Source organism: Mchenga conophoros, linkage group LG12, assembly GCF_057382185.1.
Source record: "Mchenga conophoros isolate Kocher_MC1m ecotype Shallow Benthic linkage group LG12, M_conophoros_male_GT1.1, whole genome shotgun sequence".
NCBI classification, from domain to species: Eukaryota; Metazoa; Chordata; class Actinopteri; order Cichliformes; family Cichlidae; genus Mchenga; species Mchenga conophoros.
In genome coordinates this window covers 17,714,397-17,734,949 of record NC_140537.1, presented here as the reverse complement: position 1 = coordinate 17,734,949, position 20,553 = coordinate 17,714,397, and the positions used below count along the sequence as shown (strand labels likewise).

At 40.6% G+C, this 20,553-nt stretch overlaps 1 protein-coding gene across 3 annotated transcripts in view; it reads right to left on the bottom strand.

The window, feature by feature from the left end:
* The window catches only part of rhobtb4 (Rho related BTB domain containing 4), a 39,347-nt gene extending 27,405 nt beyond the window's left edge, over nucleotides 1-11,942 (bottom strand). The window contains exons 1-2 of one of the 3 annotated variants that reach the window (XM_085294123.1): nucleotides 11,102-11,942; nucleotides 10,887-11,031 (exon numbers count right to left, since the gene is read on the bottom strand). The gene's annotated coding sequence lies outside the window, so the exon portion shown is untranslated. The remainder of the gene's footprint in view (nucleotides 1-10,886; nucleotides 11,032-11,101) is intronic. The other 2 variants (XM_085294125.1, XM_085294126.1) reach the window with 2 other exon arrangements.
* Between the last annotated feature and the right edge of the window lie 8,611 nt (nucleotides 11,943-20,553).

The window sequence follows — 20,553 nt, the reverse complement described above, 5'->3', positions numbered from 1 at the left end:
CTATTCTCACCCTCGCCGCACACTCATATATCCAACAGGCCGGCTCACCCCCTGCCCCAACACTGTGCTGGAACTGTTCTAAAGCTGTCAAAACACCCAGCTTCTCACACTCCCTGTGTCCACACAGAGTTCGCTTTAAGTGCACACCCTCCCAAAACTCTAACAAACACACACACTCTTAACAAAAAAACAGCCTATGCAACCTATTCACTGACACAAGTAGGTCAGAGCTCCAGTGGGTCTTGCAAACAGTCCACCATCACCCTGGAACTGATAACGATATCAAAGATTAAATTCTACCTTCGGCACTGACTCACACACACATATCAAAGCACACACACCAGCAAACATTACACTCCATATGTGGATCTACAGGATGAGAGCATTCACTTGTGTGTCTAGCGGGATGATTTTGTCATACAATTTTGTTTTAGAGGTGAGGGACAAGAAAAAAAAATGTGGCATTTGCTTCTCTGGGAAGAAAATTCAGATATGAAAGGTCAAAGGTGAATCTGGAGTAAGTGAACGTTAGTGAAACGAGCTTGTGGGAAACTGGCATTTCTACAGTACATGATTGATGGTGGGAAAATATTGAAAAAAAAAAGCTCATAAATTCAAATATGTCAGTTTTTTTTATTCCCACTGTTAAGCTCTGTCTCTTTTTTCTCTCTTTCCCTCACACAGACACACACATACACAGAGTGGCATGGAGAAGTGGCTGAGTGTTGCCAGAGCCGGCACCCTGGCATGAAATAGAGTGTGTTTTGTAACAGCCGGCCTATTTGGCGATGGGCGATGGCACAGTGTGAGTTTACGTGAAAAACATTTAACGCTAGATAAGGCCTGAGACAAAGTATAAAATGAGGCAGACAGGCAAGGGCGCAAAAGAGGAAGTGAGGGAGAGAGGCTGGAGGAATTGTTTACTTGCGAAGTTATCAGTAATATGCCTTATCATGAGCCAGCTGGAAAACTACATGTGTGGGACCAGTGGTCATTGCTTTATTACACGCTAATGAAGACAAGTCACTGCACTGCTTGTGACCGAACGAGTGAAACCTTTAAAGAAAGCGACAATTGATTGGTCAGAAGATATTATAGACTATTAAAATGCTTAAATGGTGTTTTGTGTTAGGGAGACATACTTAGTTATCTTTTATGCCTTGTAAAACAAAAACTAAAAAACAACAGCTATATTTAAACGCACACACACACACACACACACACATACACACACACAAACACACACCATGTTGCTTGATTCAGACACGTTAGCATTTTTGAGACTGTTTTTTTTTTTTCTTTTACATGCACACTCGACCACCCCCTCAGTCTCTGGAAGGAATAAATATAGACTAATTTGTTTGAGCTGCTAAATTGCTAAAGTTCAAGTTCTGCAGCAGACCCAATATAAGAGGTAAAACTTTCTGTTGACATACTTGTCTGCAGCTATTATTCCCCCAGTGTCATAACATGTGGGCCGGCAGCTTGTTGAGTCTGACTGCTTGGCTGCAGAAAAATGTTCAACGACTTTAATACAGATATATTTCCAGGTCAAGTTTGTGCTGTTGATGCTGGTGGGCCATGATGGTTGAATATGTTGGGAATGTGAAGTGTCTTTAGGACAGGGCGAGAGGCTGGGAAAAGGAAAGAGGAGGAGGGCGGCACCACTGAGGGTTTATTGTGGGGAGAGAGGGGAAGGTCTCTTTGTTTAACTGCCTGCTGTCTGTCTGAGAATAAACAGACCTCTGATTATGATATTAATGCCAACTTAAATGTTTCACAGTGTGGTGCCTGGCTTTCGCAATGAAGTGCCTGGAGTGAAAAAGAACACGGTGCTGTATATTCCTCGCTGTCCTCAACTAGCAGCCCTAGAGTGCCAAAACGGCCCAGTTAGAGCAATGCGGCATCTAGCGCACCCAACCACAACCCCATAGCCCATCGCAACCACCGGCAGATCATATTCAAGTCAAGTTACTCAAGTCTCTCTGTGGATATAGTGTCTTTGGCACAGCCTCAAGTACCCAGTACTCAGTTCTAAGTAAAAACACTTCAGTGGCAAATTCCAGTGATTCCATCGGCTTTGTGTTTGCTGAATCGTTTTCTTGTTTTAAATTCCTTGCTTGTAAGCCTATTTTATCCAAAATCACAGCCTGAGACAAAACAGCAGTGAGTGATAGCCAAGGTGGATATGGGGTTTTGACATGCAGAAGAGTGAAAAAGTAAATTCTTGAGTGGCACAAACCTTCTGCGATAAAGACAGACTATGCATCTGCCTTTGAAGTTATGTACTTCCTGCATTCTGACTTTGGGGGATTGAGGTTGCACAGGCATGGCTTGCTGAGCTCCAGTGCATGCAGTAACAGATAAAGATTTACAAAAAAAAAGTTGGCTTTTGGTTCAATTCAGGTTTACAGGAGTACGTGCACGGACAGACAAACAGCCTCCCTGATGCTCTAAAAAGGCAACCTTAAGATCATATATGAATGCAAGGAAATACACATGTACACTCTCTGCTGGACAGACACACAGGTCAACGGAGGTGCCTCTTAAGCTGTAGCTGTCAAGTGCCAGGGCTAATCGTATTAAGGCTCTCTTCAGCCGTTGGTCCGAACTCTTAAAGTGATAGTTCAGTTTGGTGGAAACTTAGCCCTATTTCTAACCTAAACATATCTGTACAACCTGGGTGTTTTTTAATTTTACCAGGGCTGGCAGCTTTTTATATAAGGCGTCTCTCAGAAAACCTGAGCACAGGTTGATACATAAAGAGTCCTTTTTACTAAGTTGTGATAAATGGAGCATATATTATGCTCCAGTAAAAAAAAAAAAAGATTACTTTAGTTACCATGACAGGTGATGGCTAAGCCGATTAGGACCCTAAGGATTCATAGGCTGTGCAGGTATCAGGGTATTACACTAGTGGAGATGAGTTAGGTACTTAGGTCAGGGGGGCAGCAGGAAATTATGTGAAGCTGGGGTGTGAGATTCAGGTTAAGGAACGACACAGAGACAGATATGGAAATGGGGATGGAGGCTGGGAAGGAAGTAGGACCAGAGCTGGAGTAACTTCAGAAGCTGAGGGCAGAATTTAGGTTAGCACAGGAAACCAGTGTCAGGAGGCTTTAGCCTTGAAGGAGATTGACTCCTTTAAGCAAGCAACATATTTAGCATGTCATATAATTTAAAAATACACTTAAGAATAGAGAACAGGCCCAGGTTTAGTACACCATGGTTGATATGATTGATTTTTATTCTCCTTCCTGCCTTGAACAAGTTTAGTGTATAATCCATGAAAAATTTTCATTGTCAGCTTGAAATTGATATAATCCTTTTGATATACTGTCTTAGTATGCCCTTTAGTAAATCCATCAGCAGGGATCAGTGATGATCTTATCGGGAATTACTTGGAAAGTGTTGTATATAGGATACTGTGTTACTTAATTTTAATAATATTGTGATGGCAGGGAAAGAGTAAGCAGATCGGTTGTTAGAATTACATTTTTATATCCTTTATAAAAGAGGAAACGCCACCCATTAAACAGGCATGGTGCTGCAGGCGTAGCACTTCTCGGTGATCCGTTGGCACATTTACTTAAAGAGATTCTTTTTTTTCTTTCTGAACAAGTGTTGAACATTAGTGTGAGATTACAAGTCCAAGAGAAACCTTTCTTTATCCTTTATCAAATGGACTAAATATTTGTATTTATTGCATAGGTAACTGTGGTTCACCATGGTTGCCTTGTTGATAGTCACTGCAGTAACAACATTATTTGAGAAATCTATTGGCAGGAATGAGAGAAAATGCCACCAAACACTAGAAATTAATGATGCATTGTAAAAGGGAAAAGTATTTAGTGCTTTGTAATAGTTTTATGGGAAATATTTAGGCTCTCTCAGCCTTAACGCGCCCAGCCAAAATGCATGCGAATGCAGATATTTATGTTGTGCAGAGTGCTATGCACTACACCGGGCATTTAAGAGTTTTATTGACCAGCACTTTACAGCAGATCAAAGGATGGAGTCTCTTTCGCAATACATGCAATCTATAAGTGGGTCTTGACATTTTCCCTACTACCCGTGGTAAGGTTAGAAGTATTAGTGACCTCTCTGAACCACATATAAGACTAAACTTTGGAGTGAGGTTAAGATCAGATAACTAACAAGAAAAGGGGAAGAAGAAGGAAACTGGGCCCTTGAAAACTGCATGAATAAAAAGAAAAAAAAAATATTTTTGATTTTGTTCTTTATCTTGTACAAAAAGGAAAAAAGGTCCAATTCAAACTGCTAGGTTTAAGAATATTTTGAAAATGAACATTAAATTTAATGTTTCAAAGTTCTAAACTTGTGAGACAATAGGACAGAGAAGGGACAGAGGCAAAGGAAATGCTAAAGTTGTGAGGAGAGAGATGTATTTGGCCTCAGCACAGGTCAGTCAGTATTCTCAAAACAGCCTGATCAAACAGAGAACGAAGCCAAGACAAACACCTCTGGACTTCAGTCTGGCACAGAAAAGCAGAACTGTAGGCCCGCCGAGATCACACTCCACAAAGTCAGTACATCAACCCTGCTCACTCTGCAAAATACTGTGTATCAGAGATTCCTAATCTATTTGGCTTGCAAACACCACAGCTTAGGAAATTCTACCTATGAAAGCCCATACCACAGGTCAAACATGTCGGCTGGATTATGAGTTTTCATTATTTTCTTTTAATAATCAAAAATATTCCAACTGCTATGTGTGGCATTTAATTTGTTAAATTGTAAAAACATATAACTTTGTGTGTTCTCTTTTGAAAACTGAAAGATCCTTGTCAAATATTGTAAATGAGCGTGTTAATGTAACATTTCTATGTTTGATATAATGCACATTTTCATCCTCGCTTCCATTTTTCTTGCAATATCCATATTGCTATCAGCCTAATGCAGTATCCATCTGCTTCTATTTAAAAGACACTTGCTTACATAAAGAAACAGATATGAAGATAGAGAGGAGGGGAAGAGCATAAGTGTAAACAGCAACAAAAAAAAAAAATCACAGGGAGACTCAGAAATAGTCAGATAGCCACATTACAGAGCACCATGGCATAACAGGAAGGCCCTTTGTTGTGTTTACTTCAAATAACCTGCATATCATTTATCTAGTTGCGCTGCTCTGCAGAGTTCCTCGCATTGTATTAGAATTGAGAAAACAAAACAAAAACAAACGAATTGTTAGGTAAAACCCTTGCATCTCACAGATAAAGCATTTACCTCGATAGCAATGCATTTTTAATTTTATTCAGTTCAGCCCATTGAGTGGGTTTTATAATCCCGAGTGGTCAAAGCATTTTCTCAGGCAGTGCAGGTGGCATGTAATCCGTCAGCTGGCCTGAAATCTCAAAAAAAGAAAAAAAAATCATCAAATGAAGAGATATGATTTTCACCTAAAAGCACTAAATTGGAGTATCCTACACACGCTGCTCGGCTGTATCGCAAAGGAGGTCATCATGCAATCTCCAAATGCAGGAATGTCATTAAATAAGACAGCAAATGTGTGCGCAGAAACAAAGCTGATATCCCGTGTACAGAGGCATCCCAAAATAGTGATGGAAAAATCTATACTAGCGGTTCCTTTTTATTTATTTCCACACCGCTGTGCCATGGCCTGATGATACAACCAGCATGCAATTATCACCACGCACTGTGACCACATGTCATTAATTTGCTAAGCCATAGCACGGCCACACAAGTTTTAATCGTTTGATTAAGGGCGTGGGGTTAGGCTCTTTTGGATGCTCCACCATCAATGATACCAGCTAATCCTAGCCACTTGTGGGCACAGGTCATTTCAACCAAATAAATGTTAAGATGAAGCACAAAGATATTCTCTTTCAAAGATGAAACTAAAAGACAGCTGACCAGAAAACCATAATGGAGCTTAACAAGACTCAAGAAGTCAATATTTTTGTATAACCTGGCCTCTGATGTTGTTGAGTGCATTGCTATTAAGTATGTTGGGCCATTAAACAGGAATGAAGATAATAAAATGATTAAATATTTATGTTAACTCTGGTGATGTATTCCAGTGGGACAGAGAGAGACAGAAACAAAGACCGAGAATATTTCATTGCCAGTCAGTGCAACAATTTCCAAACTGTCTGCTTTAAGAAGACCACAGGTGATAAACCAGATTTTATTGTCTAACCCTTAAATTGTATTTTGTGATCCGCTGTGTCTGACCTCAACCTACATGACTCAGTGTTTTATTGTTTTTCCCCTCAATAGATTTAAATGAAGGAAAAGATCCCTGTATTGCAATAACTAAAAATAGAACATGGCTTAAAATGTCTAGCCACACCACATAATATGTGATGAGTCAATTTCCAATTTTCATGAGGAAACAAACCACAGACACTGCAGTCCTGCATACATCGCGTTTGCTTCTATCAGTTATCATATCTGATTAATTTATTCTGGAGTGTGTGTGTGTGTGTCCTTGACTGTGTGAGAAAGCGAGACAGACAGAGAGCCGAGAGAGCATCAGTCAGACATGCTGCATCATTCTGAAACAGCAAAAAATTGGGCAGCGCTCGAATAAATGGCACGTGGAGGGCGATCACGGGGCAACAATGTGTACGTGTCAAAGAAGACATGCAAGGAAACACCTTAAATACAGCCAACCGCACAAGCACAGGCAAAATTACAGATTAAAAATCCTGTGGTTTCATGGGTGGTTCAGCCAAGACTGAAGCTGGTCTGACCTGGATTAGCAGGAACGGCACCCTTGGGTGTTCTGCTCTCTGAGAATCTGCGTTTGGCTATTACTAGACGAGACAGATACTGTATGTATGTGTCAGTCTGTTTATGTCTATACAGTGTGGTTTGGAAATGTTGGTTTTTGGAGTTTAAAAGCTTCACTGTGTGAGTCATTGTTTCTATATTTGTGGGTCTTGTGTTTGACTGCATTAAAAGATTTTTTGGATGCATCCCTGTGATGGGAAAGCTGCTAGAATGACTAAAGAAATAACTGAAAAATCATCTTTACACTGCAAGTGTCCTCTTTAAAACAAGTGGGGACAGAAATTGAGTGGAGGACAATGCTAAAATGAGCAAATATGTGTGCGAAACTTCAGAGAAACTCTCCTTTTCTTTATGTCACTTTCTGTAACCCAAGGAGAGCTTCTGGCAATGTAGGTGCTAATTGGTTTTTGTTTTTTTCCCCCCCATCCTTAGTTAATGAAAGCCAAATTGCTGTTATGAATGGATAGACAGGCAGGAAAGGAAAGATGTGAAAACAAACAGGAAGATAAGGAGACAGAGTTCCAGGCTTGCAGGCATCGAAAATAAAAGACGCTAGAGATTACTGCTGTGTGAGCAACACGAGCTAGATTTATGGAGCTGCGCGGGCCCATTCGGGCCTGGGAGGTGCTTAGAGCGTCCTGTAGGCGATGCAAGGAGACAGCCACACCCACACAACTCCACACATATACATCAATAGCCAAAAGGCAACCTGTTATGATATGCAATGTCATTTTGTACTGCAGAACACGCGCACTCCAAAACATCATCGCAGTTTGGTCAGTCATATGATGCTGGAGCCAGTTCACCAAAAGGGATCGGCTTTCTGCCACAAATGAGAGGAGCAGATGCTAAAGAAAGATTTCCAGGGGTCAAATTGCATACAGCCTTGCACACATGCAAAACTATGCATGCATAATCATGCACAGTTGCACAGGAAGATGTAGTCGTCACAGTGATAGAGCCGTACGACCAGGACACAATCACAACACAAGCATGAACATAAATAGAGACGCAGTACAGCCAAGCCACCAAATGGTGCCACTTGGTCTCGGGAGAATATCTCGCCATCCTTTCCTGGATGCACATGCAGACACACACGCACCCAAGTTTCCACACAGCAAAATAGAAACAGGACAACAGGTTACAACGAGCAAGAGATGTGATTAAATAGAGAAATGGAGAAACTATAGCATGGGTTGAGGAGTGTAAAAGCAGAACAATCTATATGTGTCTCTGCATGCCAGACTGTCAGAGCCACTGTTAGCTCACGGCCGTTTCAAATATCAGTCCACTAGTCGTTTTTTTTTTTGGAAGTTTCTTTTCAGCTATAATTTTAGGTGGCCCTAACCTACCTCAGCTCTCTGGTAATCTGTCATTTTGCAGCCACACAATGCAGTGGCAGGCAGCGTTTCCTGCATGACGGGCACTGAATCCAAGGCACATCTGGAAAAGCCAAAATCTAAAAGTTAAAATACCACAAACAAAATGACTTTTGCAGCATAAAACCTTTGAAACCAAAAACCTTAATCGTATTCTTTCAGCAGTGATGTTGTGTAATATGCCTTCCTATCAGTGCAGCGATCTCAGATCTCTAGACACAACCCCTGTCAGCCCCTGGCCTCAATCCAGCCTGGAGCTATCTGAGGAACCACAAATGGACAAAGACACCCTCTCTGAATTCAGCCAGCTCTCTTATCTCCTCTCGTTTGATCGTGTGGTCCTGTCCCACCCCGGTCCGTCCTTGTTGATGATACAACACCTTCTTATCCAAGTCTCGCACAACTAAAACATATTCCCTCACGCACAGACTCTCTGGCCTTGCAAATGTGTGTTTTGCTTCCCGTATGCATCATATAATGTAGACATTCAGTTTTTTGTACAAAAAGAACTTTGTTCAGATGAGCAGTTTCAATCTGTAAAGTAATCGCACCAAGCCACACTCGCAAGTACAAAGAAATCAGCGAGTGCTAGGGACACGGTGCAGCTGATTATCATAAGGCAAATGTTCAACATGTGGAAAGAGATCATTTCTAAAGGGATGTTTTGTTTGTTTTTTGAACAGATTGTGATGAAGAAGAAGAGCCAGTTGTTAACTTATCTGGTTTTTTTCTTTTTTCTTTTCATTTCTTCTAATGAAATCGTTCCTTTATCAGCTTCTTGGTTCAAACAGAAAACAGGACAGATCTGAGAAAAAGAAGGGTTCTGCCTTCATGTTTACAATAATATGGAATAGGACTCTGTCAGAATTTTTCATTCTCACTCTCTCAGCCTGCTTTACTCTTTCCTCCATGGCCGAAACCTCTTCGTGTCCCTCTTCTTTGAACTCCTCTCCTTTTTCTTCCCTCTACAGCTCAATTTCTCCTATATTAATTTGATACAATCTGCTTCTCTTCTCTTCTCCCAGCAGACAAAGGCCTATGTTCTTTCTCACTCTGCATTCTGCTCTTGCATACACATTCTTTGCTCACTGACACGCCATTTAAAACAACAACAACAACAACAACCAGAGAAGCAGCCAATAAGAAACAAACTGTACAATTGGCATCGCCAGCACAATCCCTTCTCTTATTCTCTTTTGCCCTCCCACCCTCCCTCTCCATCCCACCACCACCACCTCCACCACCACCATGTTTTCTCTGTTCAAAACTTACTAAAGAGGACAAACATCATGTGGTGCTGGGAAAAGAAGACACTGTTGCAGGATGACTGAGTCTCTGTTATATTTTCTCCATTCTGTGTGTGTGAAGAGTTATGTTGAATTCCACCAGCGTGTGTGTGAGCGTCACTTTATTACTAGTTACATCTAATACACCTACCACACACACACATGCACCTCACAGACACCAACTATTCAAATTGTTCTTGAGCCGAGGTGCAGGCTTAAAGCAGACTATTTGTGTGTTTTAGTTCTGTGCATGAGCATGTGCGCGCATGTGACTGTGCATGTGCGTCGTATTGCCCAGATCACACAAAGACACTTCTTCTTATACGATTCCCAGCTGTGTGGACTTGGCGCGCTAGTCAGCCATTCGACAGCCAAGAATGTTTGGTGTGCAACTCTACTGGAAAGCCCCAGTTACCCACACACACTTACTTAAACACACACTCACAAACACATATGCACCGCATCTACTGAGACATCCTACTCCTCTGAGCAGACGCAGGGAAGGGCCTCACCCCAAAAGGAAGAACGGTTCAAATTCCACAGCTGATAGAAAAAACACTGAACAGCGAGGGAAAAGTGGAGGAACTGATGTCAACTTTTGTCACACCATCCCTACACCCACCACATTTTCACCATGCTTCTATTGTGGTTGATGAAGGGGGGGAGGGAGGGTGTTTCGACTGTTGTCAGAGAAACCAGTTTTCTTTCCATGCTTTGGCCAGTAACTGCAGCGAATCACTGTTTGGCTCTGTAGACACTAAGTGACTCCATTCTGCAGCTATTCCTTTAAGCTTGACTCATGTATCCAGACTTCTGCAGGTGGTGAGCACATCTAATTCTGTATTTAACCAAGCTAAGCAAACTAGCAGTTGCAGGGAACATCACCATATGGCAGAAGAAACTGGGATTTACAGTAGAGCACAGCTAAACAAGATGATCTGTGCAGTTCTTCCCCCTTTTTACCACAAAAAGAAAAGTGGGAAGAGTATGAGGTAGAACTTCCACTTGCCAAAAACAAAAACCCAAACTCACAAAGTTTCATCAGTGCTGTGCAAATCAGTGTTTTTGTGTGTATGTGTGTGTGTGTGTGTGTGTGGGGGGGGGGGGGGGGGGGGGGGGGTTCTATAGGAAGATCTACAAATAAAAAGATAAAGTAAAATTTCAATTACTTTTCAAGTGTTTGTTCAGTACACCCCCTCTAAGATAACTTATGTAACCTCCCAAAAAGCTTTCGGAGAAGTTCAAAACGGAGGCTATTCTAGTGCAGCCTGCGATATGTCGATAGCGCAATACACTGAACAGCCCAAACTAACTGAATCGTTATGCAACCCTTTGCTGTCTGTCCACATGTGGTCTTGCACTGTGAACTGCTCTGTAGCGAGCATACAGATTAAATGGCATGGCAATACACGTAGCATGTGCAACAATCCCTGTAATCTCCTACCTTTGAAACACATTCGCTTCTGCAATCAGTTCAGGGCTCTTTTATTTCCCCCCTTCGACGTCCACTTTAAGTTCACACCTCTCCGCTGCTCTACTCCATTCGCTTTATTCTGGGCAGCGCTCGTCTCTCGCTTCTCCCCATTAAACTGCAAGGCACAAACAATTGCGATCACTTAAGAGCATTCCTCGGGATGACAACATCTAATCATAACTCACATGCTTTAACACTTGCTCCTCCGGTTCAGCACTTGAAATTCCTCAAATCATCGCTTTCGTTTCGTGTAAAGATCTGCCAGAGCTGACAGAAGAAAAATACTCCCGACTGTTGTAGCCGAGAGACGCCAGGAGAAATGCAATTACACGGAGACTGCTGCATATTGCAAAACCTGCAGACATGCTCTTGTTTGCAGACCCCTGCTATTGTGCTCCGGGATCTGTCTGGGTAGTTGTGAGCCTGTGGTCCTGATGCGAGTTTTTCCACGTCCCTTTGTTGTTTCTGTCACACCTACAAGGAGGGAACACACGGAGGAGGGGAACCTTGCCCCTGCTTTCTTTTGTCTGACTGTTTTTACCCAGCAGAATCATGGCTGAACTACTCTATTTCTTTTTTTTTTTCTTTTTTTAAATTTATTTTATTTTGTTTGTTTCTTAAAATATTACACTTTACGTCGCAGACGTACGAGCGTCTCTGGCATACATTTCATCCTCGTGGCATCAGCCCCGTTTCGATCTTTTCTGTCTTGATTTATATTTCTTCCATTTTTATTTATTTGTAATCCGCCTATAACTAAACAGCATATCCCTAAATAAAAGTGCATTTGCCCTTTGTTCTATCTCACCCGCACTTTTATCTTTTAGTCCCCCGTCTCACCGAATCCCTTGCCAGAAGTTTGGTCCTTGCTGGGGAGTAGACTGTCGCCGCTGTCTCTCTCTCTCTGTCTTCTCCTCCCCTTTCCTTCCCGCGTTGTCTTTCCCAGGCGGTGGCAGAACCCAGTTGTGCTTCACTCCAAACCATCCTGCATGGACAGCACGCCAGCGCTTATCAACGAGCACAGTGATGACTGCATCACTGCTTGTCACAAGCGCCACACCCATCCATTCATAAAGCAAAGCGAGTGCCAGCCTCCAGACCAGACTGCTCGCTGGGTGAGGAGGTAGTAAAACAACCACAGTGCTCCTTAAGGGGAAAATGGCTATAATATTCGTTTAGAAAGTCATGCCTTATATCTCTGTGTCTAAGGTGCTGAATTATGAATTTGTAGCCATTTAAATAAAATAGATCTCACCGTGTGAGTATGAAGTGATGAGTGTTTTACCATAGTAAACGTGATGGTTGGGGAAAAAACGTCAGCACTACGCAAGCATCGTGGTCTTCATAGTGACTATAGGATGTGTGAGTTTACGTCTTTTGCTTAGTACTGTTTATGTATTCTAGTATAATTAAAATTGTAACACCTAAATAAATAAATAAAAAATCATTTTAAACACTAATAATCTGACACGTAAGATGCAGAGTCACAAACTTAACAAGTGTGTATCCGGGATCAAAATGAAGGTCAAGTTCAAAGTTGGGTGTTTTGTTTGATTCATGAACATAGAGCGAAGGGCACTAAAGAGTTCAAGGTTGCTTTCAACTTTACACCATATAACACAGTCTTTCAACATTTTAATGTATTTGTAACTCCTCATAGATTATCCTTGACAGCTTTATAAAATATTTTCTATAATGGGTGTTGCAGTTGGATTTATCCCACCCCCTCTTGCCACTTATTGAAATATTTTGTCAGAATGATAGATAGATAGATAGATAGATAGATAGATAGATAGATAGATAGATAGATAGATAGATAGATAGATAGATAGATAGATAGATAGATAGATAGATAGATAGATAGATAGATAGATAGATAGATAGATAGATAGATAGATAGATAGATAGATGACTTCAGCATATGCACCTGAACAAGTCTGTGTGTGGAAGTCCATGTAGTTCATAATATGGCTGAAACTGTTTACACCTTTGTTTTTATTCTTTCCACTACTCACCCAAGTTCAAAACTATTTGGGGGGATGTTTTGGCGTAGCAAAACACTATTGTAAGGTCTTGTATAGTCACTCTTTGGAGAGGATGTTGGCTACAGAGCCATTGTTCCACAAATACAGGTTGAAGTTTTTTCTGAGTAGAAACAATTCATCACTAGTCAATCAGCTGCCATTAGTGCTCTCCGTCTTTGTTATTCAGACACTTCAGTTGCCCATTTAGCACTTGGTTCTGTCAGATAGACATTTTATTTTAAGAATTAATTTTACCATTAGGTTCAGTAGTTTGTTTGTTTTTTTACTAGTGTTTGGGATAGTGTTATCAGTATTATCACCACTGTATGGGGTATTTATGGGGGCAATAGTTAAAAAGTTAAGGACAAGTATTACGATACAAAACCAAACCTGTTGTTAAGGCAGCAGACTCATAATCTCAATGAACGCCCAAGCCTCAGTAAACATATGCACCAAATATCTCTTCATTCTTCTTGTATTGACAAATCTAACCATTAGCACAAGCAAAAATTAAAGACTGTATATATATGGTCTACTTTTTTTTTCCAACATTAGTCAACTCATTTATTTTTTTCACACCTAGTTGTATTTTTTTATTTTAGCAACAAGGTGAGCCAACAGTCTTCTAGGAACAATTCACCTTCTTTGAACAACCGTGAAGATGTAAGGCTAAATAAGCAAAGCAACACGTCATTTGGGTCAGTTTGTGTAACCTTCAGGATTTAAGATTCAGTATTTTCACTGCCACTGTGTTTAAACATAGTTGTGTGAAATGCTTAAAATTGGGAGCTTTTATTACAAACTGGATAAAAGGATAAAAGTCAAAAGGGTACACAGTTCCAGTGATAATAATATGAATAACTGCTAAAAGTTAAATAAAATGAAATAAAATGGTATCAGTCCTAGCTTACAACTTGTACTTGCACTTTCATCAAAACAAATCAAATCAAATTTGAAAATATTACAAGTGTTTATAAAAATACACCTTTGTGTGGAAGGTAATGTACAATATAACACAACAGGAAAAAATGATCACTTCAATTTATTCTTCACCATAAACTTGTTTTTTTGAATTGTCAGTGAAGTATTTGACCCCCACCTGTCATCAGCATTTCTGTAAATAGAGGTCTTTTCTCTGTATATTCTCTTTTTGGCAAAAGCATAAATGTCAGGAAATTGAGTGAGTGTGAGAGGCCCTTGTCTCTCACAGATTCCCTAAAACTCCTTCTCAGCCAGGCATCTGAGCTGCTATTGTCTTGTGAAGGGAAAGGAACTTGCCCAGGCTTGCTCCTACCTCAGCATGCATGCAAGTCCTAAGCAACCGTCCTCAAGCTATGGCCAGCAGATGCTCACATATGTGCAGGCGGGTGTTGTCACATCATGCTGTAGCCGCACTCTTAGTACACTTGGGAAGAACCACTACTGTGAATTATAACACAAACACAACACATGCACACACATACAACACACATCTGTGAACACACATGCTACAACTTCTCTGAACTATAATACGCATACACAAAGTCATTTATTTTCACTCTAGTCCCTGTACCTGACCATTTTCAAAGAAATGTTTGACCTATGAACCATTCAAGCATAAAAAGACATCTAACCCAAGGGATGAATCAGTGTTGTGTCTACTCATAACAGACCGCTTAGCAGGGAATCTATTTTAAATTGTATCTTTAGCTCTTGTTACTAGCAGCCCTTCACAAAAACGCAGACTTTGTACCCATTTCAATAGTTTGCCAATGTTAAACAGTTATCAAGGCATAAAAGAATCATTTTACCAACAAGGTGATTCCCAAAGAGCTATTAGCCAAAAACTAGACATTCTGGCTTGGCGGGAAATTTGCAGAAACTAGACTGGTGAAGAACATAGGAAAGAGTGACAGGCTTGAGCGACTACAGCAAATAAACAATGTTGGAAAGTCATATCCTTAAGAAACAGGGAAAAAAATCCAGCAAAGACCTGACACACTTCAGTTGATCCATCTAGTGTTCACTGAAACCTCACCAGAAATAGTGTCAGTAGAAGGGCTTTGCTACCAAGAAGCCATTCTTAAGAAAGGGGAAAGGGGGAATAGGCCCAATTACACAAGAACTGGACTGAAAATCAGTGGCAACAGGTTTTATGGAGAGATGAATTCAAATTTGAAATATCTGGTTTAAAATCATTGTTAATATGTACAGAGGGGGTCAGGTGAGAGGTACAACGAGATAATGTTATTCACCTCATCTGTCAGTGGTCATAATGTTATGCCTGATTGGTGTACATTCTTAAGCAGTAAGGGTGTATTTTGTTTTTGGCTTACTTTTTATTAAATAAATAAAAACAGTCTAATTTGTCATGTGCAGTTGTGTTTACCCACCTTTAAAACCTGGTAAACTCCAGATAGTTTTTTGTTAATGTCCTGATACAAAAACCCTTACAATTGAAAGAGGGTAAACTTTCTTTTTCTACTAGACTGCAGATGGAAATAAAGATGGCTATAGATACAAATACATGCCACACTGAAGGTCATGAGACTATAAGTGTATTGAATCTGTCAACTTCTCTGCTTTAATTGGGCAAAACGTCTCTTCTCTTCCTAATGGTGTAGACGGGTCTACCAAACCTTTATCTCAAAGTGTCTTGTACAGCACTTTTGAATTGCCAGAGGCCTCTGCAATAGCACTATTTATGCAGCTGCATGGGCACAATAGGGGCATAATAGGGGATCCACATGGTTCATCTCTCACTCTGTCCCTTTCCTAAAGGGGGGAAACTGCTGACCCCAAAGGTCTGAAAGTCCTATGTCAGCTATATACAACAAACAAAAACATTTTGCCTATGTGTTGCACCTCCAATACATAAAAATATGCCTTAACAATACGATACACAACTAGCTACACACTCACAAAAAAGTCCTGCACAGATCATTTGCACTCAGCAGCTCTGTCCCTTCACTGTAGTATGTCAGGAACCACAATGGCCTTTGACACCAGACATCACACCGAAAGCTAACTTTAGGCTGACGGACCACAATGGGCTTCTCGTTGCCACAGAGCCTCTGCTTTTTTTCTGCTTGATCTCGCACAAAGCGGTGTTAGAGAAATACCAATTGAGCCTGAACAATTGCTCACAAAAGGGGCACTGACTTGGTGTTTCAAGCACTCTTGCTAAAGATATCACATTCTAGACCACGTGTTGTGATGGCAAATTACAACTGTTTGACTATGTGCTGCAGTTATTGTTTTCTACTCGTAAAATATTTAAATCTAGGGGATTTCAGAAGAGACTTACTGCTTAAATTCTAGATGATTATAGGATTATTTTTTAATATCTTCTCAGTAGAACACTTCTCAAATGTTTTACATGGACAGCAGCGGTCTGCTTTAACATCAGTGGAGGGGACGCAGAGTTGCAGAGCAAGTTTGGAGCATATTTTCAATATTTACATTTACAAAAATATATATAATTAAACTTTTCAGCCACATGAAGTTTGGACATCTGTAGCAACTGACTCTGCAGAAAGTTGGCGAACTCTGCACTATGCACCTCAGCATCCAGTGACCTTGCTTTTGATTTTATGTGGCCTACCCTTTCATGGCTGAGTTACTTTTGTTCCCAATCGGTTCCACTTTGTTATAATACCACTAACCGTTGACTGTGGAATATTTGGCAGTGAGGGAAATTCACAACTGGACTTGTTGCGCATTTTTCAGGGATGAGGGTTTGTTTGTTTTTTTTCACCAAGTTGTTATATGGTGGGTAATCACAGTGTGTTTGTATATTACCAGTATGTGAACAGTCAGTTTAAGAGAAAATAAAGGTGACTTTGAAAACTGAATAAGTGTACCTCAAACAAATGCTCATTACCCCATCGAGTTTGTAAATATTTTGCTTTTCCTCTTTTTGATTTTGTGTTTTTGGACATGCGCATATGCATGCTGTACCTGTGTCATCTGTTTAGAAACCTCAAAAAAAGGGGTCAGGGGTCAATTTGTTGGTGAGGACAAAGATCAAAGAGGCAATGACAGAACTCCTGCTATGTGTTCTTCCCACGTTCTCTCCAAGCACCTCCATCAAGGATGAAGGGTAGCATTCGGTCTGGGTCCGTACTCATCCAGGTTTGGACACCTGGCCTCTTTGGCCAAAACTCCAGGCTGCCCGTGTCCCTTCAGAGCATCACTTGGGTGCTATGAATAGATACAGGCGTATGCTCGCTGCTGTCAGCTGGGCATTGGCACGTGTGGCTCATGCAACGCAATGCTCCAGACTGGCGTCACTGCACCGACAGCACATTCAGGTCACCATGGAAACAGGGATGAGCACAGCTACCTCTGCCCTAATATTCATTGGCTGCATTTTACAGACAAACCGCAATTTCTTATTCTTTATCTTTATCTTCCTGTCTTTGTTTTCTCACCTCTTTCTTAAAAAAATAATAACTATATCCCTCTCCATCTATTTTTTTACTTATGACGCTCAACGGGGAACTGGAGGTTTGAGATTCTACCAGAGGGCGTTATAGTAAACAAGTTTTAAAACCTGGGTGATTTTTATCCTTATGGCTCTAAATTAATAGTATGACTACAGGAAAGTATGGTGTCATGGCAGTCCTCTCTCTTGTTTCCTCTTTAGCATGCGCTGTGAAGGTGACCACCTTAATGAAAGGGTGTGTGGGTCACTGCATTTTTCACTGAGGGACAACTGTTTTCTCAGGAGAAATGAGCAGATTGCAGTGTTTGTACTTCCGCTTCATTTGCCACTTTGTGTTTAATCACATATCATTTACTGCGTACTGGCCAGAAGGAAAAAGGCCGGCTTGGTAGTAGGGACAGGTACTGGGTTATCACTGAAGACAGGAGTTACTGGGAAGTTGTATCCTCTGCTGTAAGTGCTCTTTTTCAGTCTGCAGAGAATATCTATGAAACTAGTTGCAGCTTTCAGACTTTTTGAAAGCTGCCACTGGGTCAATTCATATATAAACAATGACAGCTGTTTTTTTAATGATATTTCTTCTTCTTTTTCTTAGCCATTGCTGCAGGTAAAGCAGAGCACAAGAACTCAGCATTTCTCTCTAAACCAAAGATTCGTCTGTTTCTCAGACTCGCTCTCCCCCACATACTGTGAGCAGATTGATATATGATATTGTGGGACTTACTTAAGTGAGTAGTCTTTTACATTAGAGTCACAGAGGCTCAAGTTTCTAGTGAGTTAACCAAAAGCAAGGCTGATATTACGCTGACATAAAACCAGACAGTTAGAATTTAAATCAACCTGACACAAGCTGTTTAAGGTTTTGAAGATGTGGATATGCACTATATTGTATCTAGTAAGATTTTAATGTGTATGCAGCTGTTGCTCCGCAGCATTTATATTGACATACAGAACAGGAAGGGAATGTTTGATAAATATGGTCAGTACGTCATATAGCCAACACACCCAAGACAAAAAGAAAGAAAATGGTCTAGATAGTCCAACAGTATGCAACAGTAAATATGACCCCAATGGCAGCAAATTGCTGGAAATTTTACTATAACCCTGATGTAGAAAGTAGCTTACCATGGGGAAGAAGCTAATACAGTGTCTAAAGAATTTTTTAAAGTTGCAATATTGGTTTCGCTAAATGTTCTCACCCTAGATAGACTGAGCTTTGTTTAACTTGTCAGGAAAGAACTGCCCAAATATATTTGACACTTGCATAGACAGAAAATTCACACAAGAGCGGAACAGAAGATCCTTGACCAGTTTGGGCTGTGAAACAGGAGAGCCTACGAGACTACACTATGCGAGGTAGCATTGGCACTACACAAGAGCAACATCTGAATTTTACTATTTAAATCTTTTTAGTTTACACATGAATTAATTACACATTATACATGGTTATAAAGTCTAACAACTGCTGAGAGGAAGGGCCTGCTATAATGCTCCTTTTTGAACCCTTTGGTGAACTGATTTGATTTAGTTTAACGTTAGGTTTTCAGTTAGCATACTACATAACCAATGGATGGTGCATTTTCACTTTTGGGCCTTAGTTTCCAAGTATGCACACACCACCCAACAGTTTCGTGTCAGTACCACTTCATATAACATGAAGTGGTACTGACCTCATATTGACAGTTTAGTCCGTCACCATCCCTCTCCCACTAGGAGCTCAGTCTGAGTGGAGTTTTTTCTCTCCTCCTCTTACCTCATGTTATGTATTTTCGTTGTTTTTTTTTTCCTATCAGCCTACCTTACTGACATGTCTCCCCAATGTGATGTTTGTGTAAAGTTGGTCAGAAGGTTCCTTTGTAAGTGCGCATGCGCCATTAGCGTGCTGCCTGCTGTAACCCTAATTTCCTTCGGGATTAATAAAGTATTCTGATTCTGATTTTCATTTCCTTATGTATATGTAACCCTTACTTCCTTCACCCTAAACCTAACCTAAACCCAACAACAAAAAAATGTGACTGTGTAACCAAATTTGTGTCCCTGCAACACGAGCAATGCAAATAAAATGTACACATGGCTATTATAGATCCAGAGAGATAATGAACAAACGTATGATGACAGCTGATGGAAATGTTGATGTGTTTTGAATTTAGTTTGTGCCCTGAAGATGTCCATTTATCTCTCTCATATTAACCCTATTAGCAGTCTCACTGACAGAGCACAACGATAAGGGTTGCCAGGATATCGCTGTTATTATTGCTGCGACTCTATTTTGAGACTCAATAACTCTCTCACCCACACGCTGGTAATGAGAGGAGGGTGAGAGGTGTTTAGGGATTACAAATGACCAAATTTTGATCTATTTCATAAAGCAAAGGTCTAAAACACACCAGCTTTGAAGGTGTGGCATATCGCAGTACCATCGTAGTTTAGTCTCACAGTCAAATGAGTTATCTTTATGATAAAATCTGTTTTGAACTGTGTGATTTAAAAGAGGTAAGAAAACGAAAAAAATATTCAGCTGTCACCAGCTGTCGCTATTCTTAGAACAAACTATTTGCCATAATGAAACCTTGTATTAAGCACATTTAAAGTATGCTCAAAGGTCGCGTGCCGAATTTGAGACAAGACTGATTTTATTTGAAACACTGTTTGGAAAATAAAGTCATCATCATTTGAAAGGTGCCATCTGCACATATGGACACATACACATAAACACACGCGCACTCACACACCAGCGTCAGCACATCAGCGTCAGACAAGCCAAACAATGCCCACTGCTAGGCAACCATGCCATCCCAGTGCAGATGGCAGGGTCTGATCATGTTTATTTTACTTTAATCTAATGCTTTTAAGTCCCATTGCCTACCCATGCAATCAAACTGACGTTACTGGGGATATGCAAGTGGTGTGTTTGTGTTTGAAAGAGAAAGTGTCTGTGTGTTGAGGTCAGGACCGTCCTACTAATAGTGATTATATAATGGACTATACTTAAATGGTCAGCGTCTGCATGACTATGTGTTCAATTTCTATTTTTCAATAAGCTAAATAGTGAAATGAGGGAAGATCATTCAGGCAAGTTTGCAAGTTGTGGAAAGGCAGGGCCAGTACCGAGTTGCATCATAGAAAAGAATTAAAAGTTTATTTTAGTGTTTAATGATTAACTAAACAGTTAGAATGCGACACAGTC